Source organism: Olea europaea, chromosome 13 (genome assembly GCF_002742605.1).
Source record: "Olea europaea var. sylvestris chromosome 13, O_europaea_v1, whole genome shotgun sequence".
In the NCBI taxonomy this organism is placed as follows: Eukaryota; Viridiplantae; Streptophyta; class Magnoliopsida; order Lamiales; family Oleaceae; genus Olea; species Olea europaea.
The window spans coordinates 12577684-12587716 of NC_036249.1; positions in this window are offsets into that span (position 1 = coordinate 12577684).

The following is a 10033-nucleotide window of genomic DNA, read 5'->3' on the forward strand; positions in this document are numbered from 1 at the left end:
CCAATTTTATTTGTACCCATAGGACATATGTTGATATTCATTTTAATTTTTGTATTTTCAAAGAAACAAGCCGTTTATTGTTGAATCAATGCTAAAGTTGAAGTGCATGATGAAGATGAAGGAGAATATAAAGCCTTATTAATCTCCAAAAAAAATGTAGAATATGCATTGTCATACTATATTTACACACATGACCAAAAGTTGCAATTGAAGACGAATTAATTGTAAACGTTATACCCTAGGTCCAATCAACTTTGGATATAAATACTTTTGCTATATAATTAATGCAATTTAATGACAGATCTATTATTTAATTAATAGAAAATTAAATTAAATAATAGAGTCCATATACTCAAATTTTCGTAATTTGTTAATCATAAGGAGTTGTGATTGTGAGATACAAATTACATATAATTGAATCTTAAATCGTCTGTGGTCGTAAGTAATAACGAGATACAGATATCGTTATTACAGATAGACCATCACGTGTGACATTTCTTACTTGTGAAGTAAGTAGCTGATCTCACAAGTCAAAGTGTGGTGACACTTAAATGAATATGTGGATGTTTTGTTATAGAACAAAACATTGGAGACTCGCCGAGAGATTCCACATGGATAACTATCTGAGTGTCAATGGTTAATCTCTAATGTTCAGTAGTGGGATTGGTCATTTTGACTTGAGGTCGTTATAGTACCTTATATGAGGATGGTCATGTTTTGACGGTGTTGAATGTTGCTCTGCCAAGGACCGCTAATACGGCATCGTTCGGGTATGTCAAGAGTCATATGAAGGTTATGAATGACCAATAGATGATTCGTCACTCTTAGATCGTAAAAGATTATGATCTACATTTTATTCAATTAAGTCGATAACGAAATCCTTAGCCAAGGTGTACTCATAAATCGAAAATGAGTTTTCAACTTATATTGACTTAATAGTGGAGTGAAAGATATGATCGATAATCGAGATTGACACACTTCCATATTTCGTAATTGATCGGATCATATTGACGAATAGATTATAGTTTCATGGTAAACGAAAGAGTTTGATTTTGTCATACCACGTGACATTTTTCGTCACATGTATTGCCCAGATATATTGCTAGATATCAATCTGAGACGGCGAGTGTGAATTGGTGATAAATTAAAAGGGTATTTTAATTTATCAATTTTGATTAGATCAAAATAATATTTCACGTCGTTAGGTATCGTGATCGAGAACCTGTGGATCGCGCACAAAAGAGAATTAGAAGATTGTAATTTGTCAATTAATTAATTTAACAATCGTTGAATAAATTAATTAATTGAATTGGTTATTTATAAGCCCGAATTCATTAATTGGATTAATTAATTCACGGATCGGATTTAATTAAATGTGTTAATTAAATGTTGGATTGGGTTAGACCAAGCCCGTTCAGGTTTATATATATATGATTAGAGTTTTCAAAATTACATAGATTTTCATTATTCTTGCTAGAGCAAGAAGGAATCTCTAATCCTGCAATTTTATTCTCTGTGTGGATCACCATTGGAGACTGGACAATTGGACAGCTGTGGGGGACAGATCCAAGTTGCTGGAACAGAGATATGTCAAAAGAGTTTGCAGATCTTGTAAAAGGTACAGTTTTATCCTAATTTCTATTTAAACATAAAAATGAATCTTGGTGGGAATCGAAATTTGTTTTAATTTCCGCTGCGCACGTTAAGTAGATTCCTAACATTAATTTGTCACTAGATATTAAAATTTCATTGCTCGAGGGTATCAAAGATAGAAGTTGTTCGTTGAAAAATCCGTCGCAAGAAGAAACTAAAGGCTCGAATTCTTAGAATAAGATTAGATGACCTCGCTTTTTTAATGGTGCTATTCTAAACTGATGTAGCAAGTCGTTGAAATCTAAATAGGGAATAACTAACAAAAATGCTACTTGTGGCCATAACAAAAAGAAACGTCCAAATAGAATAGTTAATCTCAGCTCATTAAATCTCAACTCATTAAGAAATGTGTGAGTGTATGGACACACAGAGAGACATGGGCTTGAAAATCCCAATGTGAACTTAAGAAATTTAGAATCGACAAAAAATTCTATCAGTCAGTGTTGGGGTAAACTGAAGAAACACTGCAACTTCTATTTGTCCTACACTGTTTAGTTTTTCAATTTTTAATTTATTTTTTTCTATATACCTAAAAAATTATTGAGTGGCATGATTGCAAATAGTTTATGGCAGAGAATACAACCCAATTGTATGTACTTTCAAGTTATCAGCCTTCATTCATCCTACGATCGTAAGGTAACAATTTTTTAACGTGAATAGTATAACAGATAAAATTTTTACTTACCGTGTAGTCGAACACTGTTTGATCAGAGTGGGATGGGGATGGCGGGGACGGGCTGGCCCCGGTGGGGGTATGGGTTTTCTGAGTTTTTGTTGGATTACTTCTGAACAATTATGCAAAATCAGAATCCTTGAAACACATCAATCTTCTTCTCTGCAAAACGTGGAAAAGAAGCAAAGAACAGGGGGAAAAATCATGCTACATTCGGGGAAAAAATTGTGAGGTGGCCCCGTTAGTGCCCCCACCACGAATTCTTATGTTACTGTATGATTTTTGGATATATCTATGATTTATTTTCTTTAGCAGTGGATGCTTTTCAACTTCAATTCTCTCACTCACACACACTGACTTTTATAAATCCTTGTTTGAGTTTCACTCATTTATTTTTAAACTCATTTTTAATTAATAAAATAATTTTACATGTAAATTTAAAATTTTCTTTATTTTTTTAATTATAAATTATTTAAAAAATTATTATTACAAAATCTATTCTCGCAAAAAATATGGGTCAAACAAACCCTAAATTGCTGAAAAATGAGAGCTCTAATCCAGAGAGTAGTCTTGACGGTCAAAAAATATGAAACTCATTTTTAAGGTTATGAAATGTTTTTGAGGTTCATCGAAGAGTTTTGATTTTCAAAACAGACACGCTATAGGTTAAAAGTTCATATGATGAAACTCACGCTTGTGTGAAGTTGATATTTTTATAAGTGATTTTTTATTTTTTTTTAAGAATGTATGGTTAAAAAGGAAATTTTTTGAGTTTTTCAATTTTTTTTTCGAAAATGTGTGATTGAAAATGAGTGTGGAAAATTTATTTATTTTTAATGAAATCAGTTTCAAAGAGGGCAAAATTAAGGAAATGGAGGACAAATGTTGAAGACCTTAATAACATACTATATAGACCATATTACTATTTTATACTGTGCTTGGACTAATAACTTGAAGGCCTTTGAGAATACTCTTTCCCTAATTCTTCTTGTTAAATATGTTTGTTTTATTCGTAAGTAGAATGAAATGGCATTATAGTTCCGTTTTTGACTTAATCGTTTTGAGATAAATGTAGCCCCAAGATTCTAATTGTTACATTGAAAAATATAAATTGTACTTCTAAAAGAAACAATACAAGAAACACATAATACCTTTGATGCGTATTTTTCTCCTAATCTTCTATTCGTGGATGAATGAATTAAAATCCCAGCTTCCCGGACCATAATCCAGTGGTGCAAAGAACAGGGGTGAGGTAGTTTTAGCCTTGCTGACAGTCGTAGTGTGAGGGTTCAATTTCTGAGATATGAAATTGAACTTTTTGTAGGTACCAGTGTACGGACAATCTCTTGTTCCCTGACCTGTTGGGGCACATCCAGCGATTTACCTTCCTCACAATACTCTAGGGGCGGCGCGATGAAGGCCCTCAAAATTGGGGTTCAACCTTTTTTTTTTTTTTTTAATGAATTAAAATCCTACTGCTTTTCTTTGTGTTCTCCGGCAGTAAGAATATATCAACACATGTACACTGAACTCAAATTCTGAAAAACAAATACAAAACAACGAAAGAAGAAAAGTCAGAGCCAAAGTTTTTGTTCTTTGTCTCTCTCTAATTTTGAGCCACACACTCTTGTGGTGGCTTATGCCATTGGTTATAAATACCCATTGAGTTGTATCTTATTTCCTTCTCTAATTGAGTCCTTCAACTTCATTTTTTTATGTAGTCCTTGAACATATATATTCTATATATTTTTACACCTCTTATCAAATTTAAATTATGAGCCACCAAGGAGACCCAATTCGGTCTATGTAATATAATTTTCAGTGATTCGAACTTAGGCTCAATCAACTCTTGGGTCTTGACTTATTAGATTTTAATCGTTATTTTTGAAGCATCTCACAAAAGGCTCGAAAATGTATTCTTACGCAATATGTACGTACCCCAGCCGTTATACTAATAGCTCATACTTTTAATGAATTGCTTTCGACTTTTCATTCAATTTGTAGCCATACCGTTAACGAGTAGAAATTGACTTTTAAATTTTAATGGGAATAGCTCTACTAAAGCAAGCATTCCAGGTCACCAATTGTTTTAACCGGCGAAAAACTCCAACTCTTAGAAAATAATGCAGCTCCCGATGGAAAAAATCAAGTTTTATACCAATTGACTCTGCATGTGACCTTATAATTGAATTTGAATCAAAAGGATCGTTTTGCCTCTTCAATTATGACTTTCTGTGAACATATCCTGCATATAATTCAATAAATATTATATTGAATTATCGAGCATGGATAAAACCACCAATGGACAATCTAAATTGATTTATTGATAATATATTAATCTCAATGATTAGCATCTCAAGAACCTTGAATATGCACAAAGATTACACGTAATTCGTTAGCACAAAAACTCGTATTGTTTTAATTCCAGAATGGAGTCATAGAATGCGAGTGTGTAACACATAGTTGCTTTGAAAACCCCATGAAAAGGTGTAATCAAGGTATATTTAACTCAAAATGATTGCTAGCATGATTAAAAGAAAAAAGGAAAGATACATACAATCTAAACAAATCATGTACGCCGTCAAGCGTATCATGACACCAAATCTCACATGATTTGGGAATAATCGAAACCCATGAAATTTGTATATGGTTTTCATTTTATACGTACAAGTGAAGTTTCCTATATAGTGTATAAAAATAGTCTCCAAATTGATTATTACAATGTAGCCCGACTAATTATTTTGCAGGTTTAGCTATTAAAAAAAAAAAATTGTTTTTAGTGGATTTTGATAAAAATTGATGAATATGTAATTGAAAAAATGATAATAATTTTAAGTCTCAAAACTTGTGGTTGAAAATAAGATTTAAAAAATGGAGGCCGAACATGGGTTTTGTCAAAATCATGACACAGTCTTACTATAATCAAGTGCAACATGACTTCTACATAAATTTTTCTATATTACGATGCAACGTTAACAACCTTATTTAAAGAATTTTGCTAGTTGTATAATCGGGGTTGACAACCTCCTCATAGAAGAGGGGCTCATGATTTTTTTATTCATCATGGACCCCCTTTTCATATGTGTAATTGTCAACTCCGATTGTATATGTAGCTTGGTCGTATTTTAAAATGTTTAAATTGTTGCAGGGGAGACTTAACAACCATCAGTTATTATCTATAGCTAGATTCCATGTTTACTATATCAAAATCATGGAATTGAATAATCTACATACGTGGCCAAAAGGAGGTTCTCTTAGGTGATTAACAATTATTATGGTAATGATTATCATAATAAGTTTAATGATAAAAACAAAACAAAGTAAAAAGCTCAAGATTGTGGGTTAAAGGAATGGATGCACTTTGTTGATTAAAAATGTTCTTAATTAAGAATAGATTCGTGCCATTCTTACTAGGGAAAATTTCACTCACACTAACCTAACATTACAGCTTGTCGCATTGGGGTCGTCATTCATTTTTTGGTCGCATCGAGGCCCCCCAAACTGTCCATTTTGTTGCGAGTAAGGACAATTGGACATAACCATCCAACTTTCTATCAAATGATTATTTAGGGCTAGACATTATCCCATTCGATTCGGTTCGATTTTCGAGAAAATCGAACCAAACCCAAATTTTCAGGTATTTAGTAAGTAGAGTTTCGAATTCGGTTCCATTCAGCTTAGTTCGGTTTGGTTCAGTTCATGGGTTCCATTTAATAAATAACTTTTTATTTACTAAAACGTTACATTTATTCAACTATGACATGTTTAATCTTAGCTCTTACAAAATAATATAGTATAATCCCCCGATATTTTTTGCGTATCTCTTTGTTGAGTTTTTCATAAATTTGATTGTTAAAATTACAAAAATATAAGATAGCGAGTTCACAATATTGAAGAGAGGCGCAACTGAGCTACCAAATCGATTTCTATTAGAAATGGTAGAATAAGAGAATTGGATAAAACTTAGGTCAATTTGACTAAGTTTGGCTTGATTGTAAATTAGAAATAGGAAAATTATATTTTGGGTTTGGGCTAATTAGTTAGCAAATTTATTTTTAAAAAATAATAATTTGAATTATTCAAGATAAAAAAAATTAAAAAATTAGGAAGATTCAAGTTTTATTCGGTTATTATTTGGTTCTTGATCTAGAACTAAAAGGCGAATCAAACCCATCTGTTTTCGATTCAAATATATGTTCGGGTATTTAACTCAAGACGAACTCTTCGGTTCGAAAATTTTGTCTTGCCCTATACTTGAAAGAGTGAGAACTTAGGTTATAGGTAGATAGAAATACCCTTAAAAGAATGGATCATGTACGTTTCAAGTGACTAATTGACAAAAAGTTGAACAATTTCCGTTCATTTATCCTCAAGGAATTTGAATTGAGTTTGAAGGAATTTTGGTTGGGGATGGTAAGCGAGATTTCCCTTCGTATTCCTATAAAGATCGATACATGCCTGTAGGCATAATTAAGTGGACATTACAAGAACTAATACACTTAGAGATCATATTTCATAAATTATAGGTTAGGTTTATTATTTCAAAAATCAGATGTTTTATTAATTAATTAATATATTTTAAATATGAATAATTATATTACAAAATTAAATATACATATTCATCTTACCGAACCACACATACCAAAACCCTAATAATTTTCATCCTTTCCATTCTCTCTTCTCTCTTCATCCCAACTTCTCTCATCTTTCTAGCCGTACCCCGCCCCCGCCGCCACCATCGCTAGTGCCACCACACCGCTTACACCACTACCATTGGCACCAACTCCACATCACCATGCCCGACCACCTCACCACATCCATAAAATCTCCAAACTTGATGTCAAACCATTAGGCTCAGCCTCCGTCGCTGTAGATCTCCGGGTGGCACTACATATCTTCCACTGCTTTATTTCACCTAATTCGACGACTCCTCGTCACTGCAGATCTTCTTTATTTTTTATTTTTTAATTTTTGAGTGACGTGGTAATTGATGGTTTTGGTGGTGGAGGTCTGTGGTGGGAACTGAGATCTCTGGTGGGTATAGAGGTGATGAGATATTGTGGTGTTGTGGATGGATTGTTATGTGAGTAATGTGGTGCTGTATGTGGTGGTGGTACGGTGCTCTGTGCTATGGTGGTGCTATAGTGTTGTAGAGGTTTGCGGTGCGGTGGTGGGAATAGAGAGCTCTGGTGAGTGTGACGGTGGTGTGCTGTAAGTGCGTGTGTGGTAGTTGGGTGCATGCAGTATGCGATGTGATATTGTGTGCAGTGGCGCGATGGTGTACTTTAGGTGGTATGGTAGTGTTTTCTGTAATGGGTTGATTAACAATTTCTAGGCAATTCAATTCTTTGAAATTTGTTTTCTTTCCACCAAAATTTCATTTTTGCAATCAAATGGACCCTAATTTATTATACCTTTCCCCTTTTTTTGTGTGGTCGCAGATATGGATTCCAGTAATGTGTTCATAACTTGTGATATGAAGATTGGAATTCTCGTGCCTAGTAGTTGCAAATCTGCAAAACTTGTTGAGATAAAAATTGATAATACGATGGCTGCTATGAAAATAGAGTATGATATTGATAACAACATGGCCCGCTGAGGATCGCAAATGACAGTTCGCTAATTTTCTATTCGGAGCTCAAGAGGAAGGAACCCTGTTGATTTGTGCATTACTTCATTGCTGATTTTTTTAGATAACATTTGAATCGAGTTTCTCTTGGTAAATTTGATGCTTTGCCTCCATGTATCCAATTTTTCATCAATAAGAATTAGGTGTCTATGATTCTTATATGGTTTTGAGATAAAGCCCATGAGCATCCAATAACTTGAATCTGTCTAACTTGCTAATATGTATAGATTTCACACTCTTTCCAGATTTACATGTAGCATAAGCAAATTTAACCAATAGTATGTACTTTGTTTTGGTGAAACTAGAAAGGATGATGTTAAATTAGTTCATGATAACCTGCATAAAGAAGTACATATCGTCATTTGAAATAGGAACACACTTTGTATAGCATAAATTGTAATGACCTCGCTTGCATTTTGCGTATCATAAAGGGGAATCACATCGAATTAAATGTAGACATAACAACAAATCTTTTGTTATTCCTATTATTATGTATGGCGCATGAACTATTTTTCGTTTGGGTAATTAGCACAAAACATCCCTACCTTTCGATGTTTTTGTGGAAAACGTTCCTACCTTTCATTTTTTGGTGGATTACACCCTTACCTTTACATTTTTTTGTACAAAACGTCCTTCTGTCAACTCTCCGTTAAAATACTCCGTTAAATCAAAAAGGTAATTAGCACAAAAGGTCCCTACCTTTCAAAGTTATTGTGCAAAACGTCCCTACCTTTTATTTTTTAGCATAATTAGTAGAAAAGGTCCCTACCTTTCAATATTATTGTGCAAAACGTCCCTACCTTTATTTTTTTAGCATTTTCACCCCTACCTTTCACCTTTCATTGCAAAAAAGGTCAGTCTCATCCATTTTTTCAATAAAATGACGATTTTACCCTCCTATTCAAATAAAACAAAAAGAAAAGATGAATTACCAACTGCAACCATAATCCTTAAATTTTTAAAAAATTACAAAAAATCATAAATTCTCAACCACCACCATTTTCACAACCTATCAAGCTGCCAACTATAAATCCACATAATACCACCTTTCGGCCACCATGCCCACCGGACTCCACCACCGTAAATGTGGTTGTTTCGGACAGATTGGTGACCAATACTATGGAGGAGGATATTGGGGAGAGTGAGGCGACGCTGGTGGTGGTGGAGTCCTATGTGTTGTGGTCGAAAAGTGGTGCTATATGGATCTATAGGTGGTGGCTTGGTGGGGTTGTGAAAGTGGCGGTAGTGGAGAATTTAGGATTTATCTGTAATGTTTTGAAAGATTTAGAACTATGATTGCAATTAATTAATTATTTTTTTCTTTTCTTTTTGTTTTATTTCAATAGGAGGGTAAAATTGTCATTTTATTGAAAAAATGGATGAAAATGACCTTTTGCGCAATGAAAGGTGAAATGTAGGGGTAAAAATGCTAAAAATGAAAGGTAGGGACGTTTTGCACAATAATATTGAAAGGTAGGGACCTTTTCTGCTAATTATGCTAAAAAATAAAAGGTAGGGACGTTTTGCACAATAACTTTGAAAGGTAGGGACCTTTTATGCTAATTACCTTTTTGATTTAACGGAGCATTTTAACGGAGAGTTGACAGAAGGATGTTTTGCGCAAAAAAATGTAAAGGTAAGGGTGTAATCCACCAAAAAATGAAAGGTAGGGACGTTTTCCACAAAAACATCGAAAGGTAGGGATGTTTTGTGTTAATTACCCTTTTCGTTTCCATAAGATGATGAATGATTAATATTAATATATTATTAAAGACACAATAAAATCACAAAGAAAAGAAGTAGAACATGGTTCCTCAAAAGGATAAACATCATATATACCTTGAAATTAAAAAAGATTTCCATAATATACCAAAAACACTATCAATAAATGTTGGTTATACGGTAACACCACGATAAGATGAGCAGCTACATGCAAGTGGAACAAAACAACAGCAATATTCATATAAAATCTAACATTGACAATCCAACCACAATCATCATATTATCCCCATGTTTTTTATCAATCATGATCAAATGCATACAAAAAGCATAGGCCATACTTGTGGAAACATAACTAA